Genomic DNA, 16,038 nt, shown 5'->3' with positions numbered 1-16,038 from the left:
TTTCTGGGTTTATTCTGAGCACAGCGGCTTTTATACAGAACAAAACAGTCTTGGAGGTTTTATTTTCCCTCTACAAACGCCCAGAGGCACTAGTTCAGTTAAGAAACAAATTAAATTTTGTGAAAGAGAAACAGTAATATGTTTGAAATATCCAGAACTGTTCCCCTTCAGCTGCATTTAAAAATGACTAAACTGATTTAATTCACATTTGTGATGTCAGTTGTCAGATTGGAATAAGATCTTGTGGACCTATCTTTAATGACTAAAAATAGTATGGCAATAAAAATTCTACTGAAAAAGCTGCCCTGTTCCCTCTGATAGTATCTTAAGAAAGCATTACACATAAAAAGTGCTTGCCACATGGTTTTTAAATATTGTGCACTAAAATCCTACTTTATACCAGAAACATGTCAAGTTTTTGACAGAATCGGATTAATTATTTTATCCTGGCATACATAAAAAAGCAAATTTAGTTGATAGTCTATTGACTTAACCAGAAGTTGTTGATTTAAAAATATTTATACAGTATAATAAAATGTAAGGAGACGTAACAAATGCATCTTTTCCCTATTTGGTATCCCCATTAATTTCTGTTCTTTTGGTGATGAAATCATAAAATAATCAGCAGTTATACTGCGTAGCTCTATTTCTTCTCTAGCTCTGCAGCACTGATGAATGGAAGAAAATTTTGACAGTTTTTTTTAGATCTCATTATCTTTTCCTTTTATGAACGATGGTGGTACCAGAATATCCACACCATTCTCTTTTCTGTCATCCTCTGACTGTAAAATAAAATTATAGAACATTTTAGTAAAACTCCAAAATGAAGATTTATTTTAAGATAAGTTTATTTAACATGAGAAAATTTTTTGAAATAGAAATTCAACTTCAGGTTATTCCTCCAATTTACTGATTTTTTTCCTTCTAAATATTTTCTATGCCACTTAATACTAATAAATCAGCAACATAATTTACAAATCTCCACTAAAGTAATGTCACTGATATTGATATTGTATCATATATAACAAATATTATTTTACGTTGACAATATTTGCTTCATTCTTAGTCTGAATAAATACTTTTGGAAACTGCTCAGGTTTCAAGTAGAAACTATGGAATTCTCCAAGCCTGGAAACCATTTTCACTTTATGATTTAGAGCAGGAGCCAGGATAACTTGTTAGCTTGTCAGTAGTGTAAAGTCTCAGATCCATAAAAGTTCTTGACAATTTGGCAATGTTGCTGGAATGGTGAGAGGTAGGACTTTCTGGATGAGGAAGGATGAAGGTCTAACAAGTTGATTAATAGAATTTGGAAAAAACATCCATAGGTATCAATAACAAAGATGTTGACTAAACTATATGTCAACCAGGCTATACAAGGTTCTCCACTTTATTGCCTATTAATGAGAAGGAATTGGGGTGGTGGTTGCTGACCAAAGAATAGGAAATAGGATCAAAGACAGCTGCCAATATAGTGCCCTAGTTGTTAACTCTGTTTCACACAGGAGACTTCCTTGATAATTTGGTGTTCAATCTCAGGTCTGCCCAATTGTAAAAAGTATTATGAAGATGAATTCTGGGTAGGCAGAGGTTTTTCCCTATCAGAAAACAGTTCCAGAATCGCATACCCTCACTGAGTGAGAAAGGAGAGAAATATGTTACTTCCAAAACCAAATGAATTGTAAGAATTTAGTCTGATTTGCTTGCAAAATGAGAGAAGCATGAAATTCTTGTTAAAGATGAATGTCAACAGCAACGCCATCTAAAGGCTCAGCTTCTCCTGCAATCTATCATGACAAACCTGGATCCATTCAGAGAAGACAATAAAACATCTAAGAATATTTTTGCAGTGAATATTGGCTGCTATATGGAAGCTTTGGCCCTCTTGGATAGTTGTCTCTAAGACAGACAAGTTCCAATTGGAAACCATAGGTGAGGCATTGACTAGTTGTTAGGCTCTTACTGCCCTGGATTTGGCTTGTAATGCAGACGCAGGTGTCCCATGGCGAATAAGAAACTGACCCAAAGAAGTCTACAAGTCTAGTGGCTGCATAGATTGAAATGAAAAGTGAAGCAATGCCTTGTTTTCATGGCATAGAACCCCTTTCTCCCTGCAACCCCTCTCTCCCGACTCCATATCCCCTCCATCCCATGGTACCCCAATTTCAGCTGCTTTAAGGAGAAAGATGTTTAGGGGCAGGGCTGAAGCCAGCTTGTCCTCAAGGGGAACTGAAGGTTATACACACACGTCTGAGTTTGCTAGGGAGGCAAGGGAATCAAATGTTTAAGGCTTTGTTGGATACGGGGCCCACCAGCCCATCTGCTCCTGCTTGGGAGAGGGGACATCCAAATTCAACTATGGGGTTTGGATGGAATTCACCATGGAAAGGGAAGCTAAAGTGGTGCTGTGAGTCAGTTTCTTTGGGAGAATTTAATGTACTATTTTTGCGGCTTCCACGCAGAATATATAATTGGTATTGTATGTCTGTACTAGGAATGTTCTTAAATACCATAAGGGATCTCCCAATTCAGAAGAGCCACAAATAGAGAGGTGTTAGTACCTTTAACGTGTCTCCCAAACCTAACGACCCCTTGAGCTAAATGACTGCGACTGATGATTTTGCCAATTGGATCTTCTGGCAAAGGGAGACAGCCTTCACCAAGAGGCACCCCTAAGGGGTTTGGAATTCTTTGTCTCTTAGATGCAGATACCAGGTACATGCTTTTGTAAATTACTGTATTCTTGTTAAAACTGAATGTCTGAGGCATAGAAGCCTTGTGGCTGGCCTAACGTTTCCATTTTGGGGTAAGTCAACTTGGACTCAATTGTATTAAAAGGTGAAAAAGCCCAGCAAGCCTCAATTGTTAGATAGAAATGCTTATTCAAGAAGGTAGCTGGCCTGAACCCAGCAGCATCTCAGCTTTAGGTAAAAAGGAGGCACTCCATTGCCTGAACCACATCGCTGGCTCAGCAGGATGCCCAGTTCACAGCAGTTCCCATAAATGCCTAGGCCTGGCTCAATAATATTTCGGCTGGGCTGAAACCCAGTGATGTCCCCTTGACTGCTGCAGCTGTACATGTGAAGTGCCAGTCATGCAACATCAAAACTGAATGTGGCCACTTGGCTCAGTGGACAGAACTCAAGGCTGTTCTTATAGTCTTGGCCAATATTCCCCTTGATACATCTTGTTATAGTTCTACTGATTCTTGGGTGATTTCCATTGGCCTAGCTTTTTGGTTTGACCCTTGGAAAACTACAGACTGGAAGAGTAATGTTATCCATCTTTGAGACCATAAATAGGGTAAACAAATTGTGGCTGTTGATTGAAGTTTCTGAGTTGCTCACTGGCCTTAGTGACTAACAATGGAGAGAAGACCATTCTCTGATGAGACTGATTGGAATCAAAGTCTGATCAAGCCTGTATCTCCTGGATGGCTACCATTGCTCCCTGGAGGCATCATTATACTGGCCATGGCAACACATCTGCCATCTTATACTGGGCACAAAATGAAAAGCCTCAAGTATCTCCAGCTGTAGATTATGTACCCCACAGATGACTGCGGAGATATTTCAAAGATAAGGCTACCCTTGATTCCTTGGGAGATCTTCCTGGAGGAATAACTGACTTGTTATTTATGCACATTCTGTTTTCAATTAGTAATAATCGTGCTTCAGATAAACCTCATTGGCTATGATACTGCCACTGCACAAAGCTATTTATGCACATTCTGTGAGGCAATTATTAACTCCAGGGAGAACAATATATGGTACAAATATAATCACGTTGTTCTACATGGCTCAACTATAAATAATATTTAAAGTGGCATAGAAATGAGAACACCAAATATTGTGATGCAACTCTATTGTGAATATTGGGGAAGCAACACGCGTAGGTGGGTGTGTTTTGTAATAGTGGAATAAGCTGTTGGGGAGCTAAATCTTCATCTTCCATGGTAGGAAGTCAGATATTGTTTAATAAAAAATTAGGAAATAGTATAAAATGCTATTTGAGAATAAGGAAGTATACACCATAAGAAACAACGAAAACAGCTGAAAGTGATTGAGAGTGAGAATTGGGATGAACAGGGGGTGGAACCAGAGGCTGTGGGATATTCTTAAGCCTAGCTGAACTGTTTGACTTTTAAAACTATATGCCTACTCTATTGGTCTGCTAAGGCTGCCATAACAAAACACCACAGCCTGGATGACTTAAACAGCAGAGATTTCTTTTTCACAGTTCTGGAGATTAGAAGTCCAAGATCAGGCTGTCAGCAGGTTTGGTTTCTTCTGGGGCCTCTCTCCTTGGCTAGCAGATGGCCACCTTCTCTCTGAATCCTCACATGGTCTCTTCTTTGTGCACACACACCACTGGTGTCTCTGTATGTCCAAATTCCCTTTGTATAAGGGCATCAGTCAAATTGGATTAGGGCCCACACTAATGGCTTAATTTACCTTAATCTTATCTTGAAAGGATCATCTCCAAATACAGTTACATTCTGATGTACAGGGGGGTTAGGGTTACAATATATGAATTTGGAGGGGGATACAATTCAGTCCATGAAACATGCATTAATTAAAATAATAAAAAATCCCGTCTCAAAAACCTCCTTTAGATTTAAACCATGTAGAAGTCAATAATTATCTGGGGCATCAAACTCCACTGTCAGTCCCCATTGCAATATCATAGATCTTATTATACTTTGTTCATTATGTCAAGACTTAGAAACATTTAATTTTAGATTTATTTATTATGTTTCGGATAAGATAGCAGTAACCACAATATCTTGGGAGAGTGCTACACCACTCTTTTCATCAGTTGTATCCACTTGATTCTGCAAAATGTCCTTTCCACCACCTGCTTTCTTGAGTTCCCATCAGCAGTTCTTCAAGCCTCTTACCCAGGTTTTCCCCCTCATTTTCTGTATTTTTTCTTCTCTTTTTGACTTATTACCTTATTTTTTTTCCACAAGAACCTAACCACAGAATTCTTGCCTGTTCTTGTAAAAGAAATTGGGTGTTTATGACAAGAGAAGAAAAAAAAAAAAAAAAAAAGAAATCCACCTCTTCGGTCTGTAAATAGTGGCTTCTGTAATTCAAGCTGTGTTCCGTAAGTCAAAACTAGCTCTGGTTAAATCCGCTGGGAGACATACATGAATCTGCCAACAAATAACTGTGATTCCAAATGAAGTTTTGTAAGCAGTGATATGAATCCTGCTTTATCACAATGCATTTGAGAAGATCCTGACAGAAATCCTGAACAAGATTAATGGGGAAATATGAAATGGGATTGAACTAAGAGAGTTAATATATTGCCTGGTACCACTATCATTCTAAAATAGCAGAAAACATTGGAAGAGGCTATAAATATATACTGAAAAGAACTCAGTACTTGCAACATGATAGAAGAAGAAATGTTCAGAAGCATCAATTGTATTAAAGACAGCAGAAAGAGTAATAACCAAAAATACATTTTTTCAACATTTACACTCTACTCAGTCCTTGCAAATAATTTCCTTGCAAATATTACACATTCCCATAAGAAAATCAATTTTTATTGTATACTTTTGTGACTATCTTCTTTTTCCAGATGGTTTCACTTTCTTAACTGTCATTATACTATTAGTATGTTAAGAAGATATTAAAATATACCACAAGGATAATTAAACTCCAATTCACCATACTTTGTTTTAATTAGTTACTTAATTACCAAAGCAAAACAAAATTTAAGTAAAATTACATGAACATATAGTTGAAGCACATGAATAAATATGGTAAAAGGAAAATTTGGGTAGAAAAATCCATGCATTCCCTGGGCACCCTACCATTTTTCATACATTATGCTAAGTGTTACAGGCACATAAAGGTAATGAAAACAAGTTTCCCTCCTAAGACTTTGCAACCTACTTGGTGACACTGACCTGCATAAACATAAACATTTATAGTGAGTGTTTAATTTCCTCTCATATTTCCCCCCCTCATAATTCTGTTAAACCAAACTGAAAGAAAACAGAAAGGTCTTGGGTAAAAGAAACTTCACATCCTTTGACTCAAAGAGCCACTCTGATTTCCTCTGGGGTAGGCATTGGGCAGCACTCCTAGCTATATGCCTTCTGCCTGTCATTTAAACTTTATCTTGATTATTATTGTATACTAGTCATGAAATTATATTCTTTGTCAAGTTCCTCATTACTCTGAAGAAAGATGCTACAAGAGTTAAAATAACCCTACGTCTACAAAGGCATAGCCTGGCTTAAAGTTAAGCATTTCAGTTCCATTTAGGCTTTAGGTATTAGCATCTCTTTGTAATGCAAATTGTTCTACAGCAAAAGGATTTTCCCGGTTCTGGGAACCTGCGTGGTGAGCGCAGCAGAGACTAGCTCATCTGCAATGTGCAGTAGTTCTGCTGCATTATATGGGTACCTTGAAGCAGCAGTGAGATCAGCCTGACTCGGCTTAATATGATAAGTCATGGTTTGTGCCAGCCACTGGCCTAATGTGTTAAGTGTGTGTGGGTATTAAGAATTTTTTTAGCATAAATTTTACGGAAAAATTATGAACAAGAAATGAAATTTACAGAATTCAAATTATGAAGACTCTCTGATATAGTTTGGATATTTATCCCTGCCCAAATCTCATGTTCAATTATAATCCCTACTATTGGAGGTGGGGTCTTGTGGGAGGCGTTTGAGTCATGGGGGTGGATCCCTCTTGGCTGGGTGCTGTCTTTGCAATATGTGTGGGTTCTCACATGATCTGGTGGTAGTGAAATGAGACATCTCCTCCCCCACCCTCTCTTTCTTGCTTCCGCTTCTGCCATGTGAGACACCTCTCCCTTTGCCTTGCACCATGATTATAAGCTTCCTGAAGCCTCATCAGAAGCCAAGCAGATGCCAGGACTATGCTTCCTGTACAGCCTGTAGCACCGTGAGCCAATTAAACATCTTTTCTTTATAAATCACCCAGTTTCAGTTATTTCTTTATAGCAATGCAAGAATGACCTAATACCCACCTCCCACAATTTCTTCAGAGGGAACAATATTGCCAAAAACAAACTGCTTCAATACAATTTTAACTAAATCATTCAGATTTTGATTTTCCTTTGATTTCCTATATTGTTATTATTATTTTCTGAAACCGTGTTCTAAAATACAACTTTTGACTTTTATTTCATAAAAGTTTAAGCTTTTATCTCACCATTTTATTGTGTTGATACTGAGTGAGCTCTCAGTTTTGTATGTCTAAATATTCAGTGAAATTTCATATTGAACAGAAGGTATAAGATTGAGGAACAGAGGTCAACAGTGCAGTAAATGGAGAATCAATTTAAACACAAAAACAATAACAAAAACTAATAAATGTTCAGGCCTCATATATCATCAGGGAAGTTTTCCCTCTTTCTTCTGTTCTTAACAGCCCGCTGATCAATTTTTGGCTTGGAAAATAGGACAAAGATTGCATATGGCATATGTAAACCAGGAAAAGCTACATTTCAGATTGTGTAGTCTAAGTAAGAATTTTAGTGACTTCGTCTGTGGTTCCTTAAAGGGCTTACATTTCTGACCCTGTCTCTAAAGATCTTAAAATTTAGTGAAATTGACAGATTGCTACAGACTGTGCATCACCTACAAACAAAAATTAGAGATAAAAGGAATAATAGTAAATAATTAGAGATCAATAGAAATAAACAGAAAAAAATAATTCTGACAACATAGATGGAAAACTTGATGGATTTGGAGAATTTGACTTGGCAGTTGAAGAATGAGGATTTTCATGCAGGAAAAATGGCAGAAAATTCATTTCATATGCAAGACTGAGATAATATTGCATATGAAAGTTGCCCAGTGAGATGCCTGGCATGGGGGAGCCAGTCAATAAATATACATTTTTTTCCCTATGACCAAAGATAAAGAGGGTCCATGCCTGGCATGTTTGAGGAAGGGTTACTTGAAGAGCATGGCTGGAGTGAACAGTGTGTGAAGGAAAGATGGAAAGAGACAACGTGTCCCAATAGAAAAAGTTGTGCTTTGAATCCAGAAATGGTTTCCTTTACCTACGAGTTATGTGATCTTACTCTCTAGCCCTGAGTTTCCTTATCTGTGAAAAGAGAATTATTTTTGTTTCCTAGGGATGTGGTAACAAAGTGCCACAGACTGGGTAGTTTAAAACGACATAAGGCCGGGCACGGTGGCTCAAGCCTGTAATCCCAGCACTTTGGGAGGCCGAGACGGGCGGATCACGAGGTCAGGAGATTGAGACCATCCTGGCTAACACGGTGAAACCCCGTCTCTACTAAAAAAAATACAAAAAACTAGCCGGGCGAGGTGGCGGGCGCCTGTAGTCCCAGCTACTCGGGAGGCTGAGTCAGGAGAATGACGTGAACCCGGGAGGCGGAGCTTGCAGTGAGCTGAGATCCGGCCACTGCACTCCAGCCTGGGCGACAGAGCGAGACTCCGTCTCAAAAAAAATAAAAAAATAAATAAATAAATAAATAAAATAACATAAATTTATTGTCTCACAATTCTAGGGGCTAGAATTATGAAGCCTGCTGCCTCTGGAGGGCCACGCTCCCTCTAAAGCCTGGAGAGGAATCTTGCCCTGCCTCTTGCTAGTTTCTGGTGGTTTACTGGCAATCTTAGTCATTTTTTTTGCTTGGAGCAGCATAACTTCAACCTCTGCCTTTGTAGTGACACAGTGTTCTTCCTGTGTATCTCTATCTTCACATAACCATCTTCTTATAAGGATACTAGTCACATTGGGTTAGGGGCCCACCCTGCTCCAGGATGGCTTCATCTTAACTAATTACATCTTAAATGACTCTACATCCAAATAAGTTCATGTTCTGAGGTAATGAGAGTGAGAATTTCAACATATCATTTTTTAGAGGGACACAGTTCAATGCACATCAGAGATAGTAGTATCTATTTATTTCATTGTGTTGCTGAGAGATTTAAATATAATAATGTATGATAATGTATGCATGTTATAAAGGAAAACTTTTCATGCAATTTTATCTACCCTTACCCCCTACTCAGGAGAGTTTCATGTGCCTGTCACCCCTCAGAGGGTACAGAAACTCTCACAAATGTTATATTTGAACTATAAGAAATATAATTATTCTTCAAGTGAATTTTTGGTACACTGTCAATGATACCTAAGATTGTATTTTTCAGTAAGAAAGTATAATTTTCTGATTGCTTGTAAAGATGCAATTAATGAGAGTTAAAGTTAATTGAGTGCATGTTATGTGCTGAGTACTGTTATGAGTGATTTATGAGAATTAATTGTCACCAAAATAGACTCATGATCATTCTTAATTTGACAGACGAGGAAATGGAGGTACAGAGATATTAACTGCCTTACACAAGGTCATATAAATAGTAAGAGATAGAGCCAGGATCCAAAATCAGATAGTATGGTGTTAGACCACAGGTTCTCAAATTCTGCTCTATATGTCTTTCAATCAGAGCATGCACATAAATAAGTAAAGAGCCATTTCCACTTTTCTACCCTTAGTTGCCCTAGTTCTTGAAATCATAAATGTTTCACCATGCCTCAAAGGACAAATTATATACTAAAATAAACTGACAGTGTCCAAACCCAAGTGGCTGCTTTTTCGGTCCTTAATCCATGTATTTTAGAAAGTTAAAGAGAAAAATGTTTTCCATTGTCCTGATTTCCTTGTATAAAATGTGTGGTCATGAAATTTAACCTAATTAATGTAGCTTGACTTTGTTACACACACATAAAAAATTAAATTAAAAACAAGGGATTAGTTAAGTTTTAAAATATTACTTCTAAAATCCCATATCAAACTGCTAGCAATTTTCAGAGGCCTATATTAAATGGATGTCAGCATCATGGAGTAAAGGTCACTTATGTCTGGCTATTAGCTCAAGCCCTTCTGTGCCTGCCTTTTCTGTCCTGTTCCTTGGCCTTTGGTCGTTTGTTTCCCATTATGCCCTCTCCAGTGCACAGGAAGGGAAGATGTCAGTATGTGAAAGTTGTATTTGTCATGTAATTGCTCTAGGCAGGCATTTTATGCTCTAAGGTGACAAAAGCTTTATTTAGAGGATGTTTGTGAACATTCTGGGAATGCTATCCATCTGAATTATCTCTGTCACTACTATTGTATGTAATAAAATATTAATTGAATAGTTAGAGAAAAATAACATAGCAAGCAAGCAAGATGAAGATTCATTCTTTACCTGTGAGTATTAGTGGTTATAATGGATGGAATTATCACCCTCCAGACATGCAAGTTATTTTGCTGTGCCACTCTCTGAATGTAAAAACAAATGTAATAGTGAAGTAGCATTCATCTCTCCCCTGAGTAACAGACCTGCACTTCCAACACTGTGGGACTTTTGCATATCAGGGTGGCACAGGCAAGTTCTAGCTCATTAGGCTGCAAACCAAACATCACTTTTTTCTAACCAACACTTGGGACTCAATTTATGCATTCTGGGGATCTCCTGTGCCAGTCTTCTCTTCTATACCTGAAATTTGCTATCTAATCCTTGAAAAATCTTTAGCTATTTTATTTTGGTCACTTTTTATGACCCTTACTGTATTTTTAGCAATGTTGATTCTCCTTTGTCTCTCTAATTCCACATTTATTTCCATTTATTTTTCTTCTTACACTACTTTCCTGAGCTCTATTCTAGAGCATTTGTATCTCTGCTCTGTGTTCTTGCTTTGTGTAGGTGCTTGCTTTAGTAAATTAAAATGATTGCCATATTTTCCACTGGATTTAATTTTTGGTGCATGTTATTTGACTGTTTTTCATTGTGCTTACAGATTTCTGTGTTGTAATAATATGGTTCCTCACTTACACTGACCTTCACTACTAGAAATATCTTTCTTCTGTTAATATGTAACATTAATTAGAAGGCACAGGTAGGCAAGTAATACTCTATAAATATAACCTACTAATGATATTCTGTAATGTATTCAAAATATAAATCTCACAATAATCCACTGAATTTACAGAAAATATTTGTAATTATTTTGAAGTGGAATTTATCCTATCATTTATAACCATCACTATGAGATTTACTGAAAATTTAAAGTGTCCTCTTTACATGACAATGGTTGGAAATGTATGATACACCTGACACATCTTGCTCTAGTTGTAAGGAATGAATAGAAAAAAGAAAATTTAAAAACTATTACTTTGGCCACAACACTGAGCTAGTTTTCAGATTTATTACTATAAAGCACCCAAATGTTGTATCAATGCTATATGAATGCAGATGTGTAAACACCATGATAACATAAGTTTTTTCACTGCTCTATGACTTGTGTCTAGAATAGCTATGGTACATACTAGATATTCAAAAGCTCTTAATTCCTCTTACAGGTTATCCTGTAACTAGAATGTTGCTTTTATGATAATTCACTACTATTTCACTGAGTAAGTTTGAGAAAAATGATGATTTACCAACATTTCATTTAATCTCTATGGCATGCTAACAAGATAGATACTATTAATATTTCCCCATTAAAGATGAGGAAATTGCAACTTTGAGAGGATAAGCAAATTGCCTAACACAACAAAGCTAGTAAGTGAAGAGGCTGGGATTCAAACCCCAGCAGTTGGATTTCAGAATCTGAGTTAGTTTGTTTTTAAAGAGACGGGGTCTCACTGTGTTACCCAGGCTGAAGTATAGTAGCACAATCATAGCTCACTGCAGGCTTGAAATCCTGGGCTCAAACACTCTTCCCTTCTCAGCCTTCCTTCTGAGTATCTAGGACTATGGGAGTGCACCACCATCCAGACTAATTTTTTATTTTTATTTTTTGTAGACATGGGTTCTCACTAAGTTGCCCAGCCTGGTGTCAATTTCCTGGCCTCAAGTGATTCTCCTGCCTTGGCCTCCCAACGTGCAGGGATTTTAGGTGTCAGCCACTGCACCGAGTCAGAGCCTGAGTTTATAACTATTCTACTCTGCTACTGATGGAAATAATCTATTATGATACGTAAGACACTATGAGACATCATGTTTTAGGCCATTCTTGCATTGCTATAAAGAAATATTTGAGACTGGGTAATTTATAAGAAAAGAGGTTTAATTGGTTCATGGTTCTGCAGGCTGTACAGAAAGCATCTGCTTCTGGGGAGGCCTCTAGAAGGTTACAATCATGGCAGAAGGTGAAGTGTTGGAACCGAACTGTCGATTCCCTCCTGGGCAGGGGTCGCCGCGAAGGATCACCGACACGAGTTTCACAGCAGAGAGTTATTTATTACTAGCGCGCTAGGGTCCCAAGCTCTAAGTTGGCCCTGGGACCCCGACTACTTGTTACATGCTGTTTATATAGGCAAACACAAGTTCAAACACAGCTTATGGCGTGAAATTCAAACAAAGCTTAAGGGGCAAAATGATTGGGTCTAGCTATGGCCTGAGCAAGGTGTCTTGTTCTAATTGGTTAGAGCAGGACCTTATGAGGTTCTTTCCTGGAGTTGTTGATTCTGGGAACTTCGAGGCAGGGTGGGACCCCCGGAATTGGCAGGGTGGGACCCCATCTAGGCAGGGTGGGACCCTATCTAGGGCCACCTGGTGCTAATTTTTTAAGTTTTATGAGGCCTAGTTTCAGAAGCAGGAGTTTGCACATCACACAGTGAAAGCAGGAGTAAGAGACCAAGGGGTGAGGTGGTACACACTTTTAAACAAACGGACCTCATGAGAACTCACTCACCATCATGAGAACAGTACCAAGAGAGATGGTGGTAAACCATTTATGAGAAATCTACCCCCGTGATCCAATTATCTCCGACGAGGCCCTACCTCCAACAGTGGGGATTACATTTCACTATGAGATTTGGGTGAGGATGCATACCCAAACACTATCACAACACATCTGTATTAATACTATTTTTAAATACAAACAACTTTACAGGATAGGTAATATTTTCCTGAGGAGAAGGCCAATGCACAGACAAGTGAAGTGCCTAGCTCAAGGTCGACAGACCTAGGACGTGTGGGCAGAGACCTTGGGAATAGGAAATCCAAAGCCCATATGTTCTTATTATACTGTGCTGCCTCTTGTTACATCATGCTCTCTCACGTGCATGCAGAGTGTGAGTTTGGGGTCAAAAGCATGGTAAGCATTAAAGGAGGGGTGCTAGGCAGTAAGGAAGAGTTGTGCTTAATTAAATTCATTCCTGGAAATGTGTAGTCTTATTGTGTGAATAAATGGATAAATACCTTGACATACTATTAAACTAAATCATATGAAATGTCTGTGAGATTTCATCAGATGGTAAGACCTTAAAATTATATATTTCTTGAAGCTATCTTGATTTCCTAAAATATTTATTGAGAACTTAAATATAGCAGACTTTATTTCCAAACTCTGTTAATGCTTTAGAAGTGAGAAAGAAGAAATCTTCTTAGGACTCATCCACTTTTTTTTTTTTTTTGTCATTTTTCATTCATATAAACCTCTTAAACATACTTGGCAGTGTATTTAAAAGTTTCGCACTCAGCTTTCAGCAGTAACAGCTGGAGCGACGTCAACAGCAGATGGACTAGGCAGCAGAAAAGACTCAGAGAGCTCTGAGAATTGAAGGTGACCCGACACATGAGGGCATTCAGGTGTCAGGTGAGACAACAGATGAAAAGTAGGAAGAATAGCAGGGCTCTGGGAAAGGAAGCATTCCCATCTACCTTTCCATTAGATAAAAGAGTCTTAACTATCAACACTTCTTTTGCACCTAACACTATTTCTCAGTCTCTTTTCCTAAACCAAGTAAAGGATTTGTTTTGGGGAACAGCAAATTTGTGCTCCAAATGGATGAATGTACTTCCAGAACTGATCTTCAATTGCATGGGTCTATTAGACAATAATCTTTGATTTGTCATATTGGTTCAAGCAAAAAGAGAATGTATTGATTCATGTAACTGGAGATGTCAGGTAGGAAGGCTGGTTTTAGGTATTGTTTGGTTTAGAGCCTTAAATCCTGTTGTCAGGACTCTGTCTCTCTATCTCTCAGTAAGCAAAAAGGGCTAGTGGTAGCCCTCGACTCAACTTATCTGCATTTCCACTCTAGCAAAGCAACAGTCTTTTCTTATGGCTGGCAGATAAGTCCATGGATAGACCCTGCCTGGCCAAGCTTGGGTCACATGCCCAACTCTGAACCAATCACTATGGCTGGGAAGGGGATATTGTAGTTTGTCCAACTCTGGGCCGTATGTTCACCTCTGTCATTACAGGAAAACGAGATCTACCCCATTTTTTGTGAGGATTCTCCATGAACTAATTGGGAGAGATTCCCTATAATGAAAGGAATAAGGGAATGGGCTATACAGGAATGTAAGACAATAGATGCTCATACTAATTGCTATGCATTTATTTCTGTATATATTTCATGTTCTTAAGAGTCTGAGGTTGAAAAATGTAGCCAATTATTTTTTTCCCTTTGTGTATATACTTAAAATGGTAATAATGGGTAATATTAGTTATTTGCCTACTATCTGTCACTCTACTACGCATTTTATATATGTTTTCTCATTTAAATCCTACAATTGCTTTACCATTATTACCATTTTACAAATCAAAGGACTGAAATTCATAGAGATTAACTTGCGCAAGCCTACACACAAAGGAACATTTGCTGCAGAATACCTTATCTTACGTAGTAGTAGTTGCCATATCATTTTAATTTCTGCACAGGCTCATCATACACAGGACACTGTCATTAATACTTTGAGTGTGAATCAATAGTAATATCAACAATAATGTGTAGCAGAGGTACTAATAATAGTATATTAATAGGTGATAATAGTATATTAGAGGTAATAATAGTATATTAATTACTAGCATTTATTTGACACTATGTACCAGATATTAATGTCCATTTTCCCCCATAGCAGCCACAGTGATTTTCAGAAGTATAAATCAGATCACGCCATCCCTTTAAAAATCTTCATGACTTACTTTGCACTTAAAATGAAACCTGAACTTTTCACCATGTGCTAAAGGCCTTGATTCTCTCACTGACCTCAACTCACATTTCTCCTTCCTTGCTCATTTTGCAAGACATCAAGTTCTTTTTTGGTTTAGCACATTTGCACTTGCTGTTTCATCCCCTGGAACGTTTTTGCCTTTTGGTTGTTGTTGCTGCTATTGTTGTTCTTTGCAGGACTGATTCGCTCTTATATTCTGATCTCAGCAGAAATATCACCTGAAAGGCAGGCTTTCCAGGACCACCTATTAAAGCAACCGCCCACTCTCTCTCATGACACAGAGTTTTTCTCTCTCATGTCCTCTTATTTATTTTTTTCATGCTGTTACGATCTGTCATTGCCTATCTTGTTTTGTTCATGTGTCCTCAGCACTTTGAGCACAGAGCCAAGCACATATCAGGCACTCAGCACTCTCGGGGGAGAGAAGAACACTATTGGAATCCTATTTTATACCAATAAGAAAATGAGGGGTTAGATGGGTTTTGGTAAAATGTCCAAATGTTGCATACCTGGTAAGTGGCAGAGCCCTTATTCAAAGCCTTATTTCTTGACTCCAGAACCTATCCACTTATCATCCTTATTAGTTAGGGGCTTTCCTAGAGCCTAGTTAGAACTGGAACTAAGCAACGCAATACTGTCCCAACACCATGTTTCTCCAGGGGAAAATATTGATTGCTTATCCACTTAGAGTCATTTATAAAGTACAAGCAGGGTTGTCTCTGTATCAATCTCCTCCTTGAAATTTTCTTTACATGAATTTTATTACCACTGTCGATTCCTGAAAATATTTCAAACTCTACATAGCATTGCTAAATATGAAACAAATTAATGGATGAAATCTTCCTTATTAATAATCTTCAGTTATTCCATTGTCTGAATAGGAATAGATGAGATGTAGTTTTATGATTCCTCTTCCTTCCCCCGTTTCCCTCTACCCTTATAAAAAATGGTATGTCTCACTCCTCAGGATCACTGTGATATGTATTTCCCAGCCTAGATGAGGAGACAAGGTAGTCCTTCCCCTTCCCCTTCCCCTTCCCCTTCCACTTCCCCTTCCCCTTCCGCTTCCC

The 16,038-nt window shown here is 38.1% G+C and overlaps 1 protein-coding gene across 6 annotated transcripts in view; it reads right to left on the bottom strand.

The window, feature by feature from the left end:
* Positions 1-16,038, bottom strand: part of GRIA4 (glutamate receptor, ionotropic, AMPA 4) — a 392,568-nt gene that overhangs the window by 155,063 nt on the left and 221,467 nt on the right. The window lies entirely within an intron of this gene.

The sequence above is a fragment of the Mandrillus leucophaeus genome, unplaced genomic scaffold (assembly GCF_000951045.1).
Source record: "Mandrillus leucophaeus isolate KB7577 unplaced genomic scaffold, Mleu.le_1.0 Scaffold685, whole genome shotgun sequence".
Classification (NCBI taxonomy): Eukaryota; Metazoa; Chordata; class Mammalia; order Primates; family Cercopithecidae; genus Mandrillus; species Mandrillus leucophaeus.
Note: the sequence above shows the minus strand (reverse complement) of the source record. Positions and strands in the feature narration are given on the sequence as shown.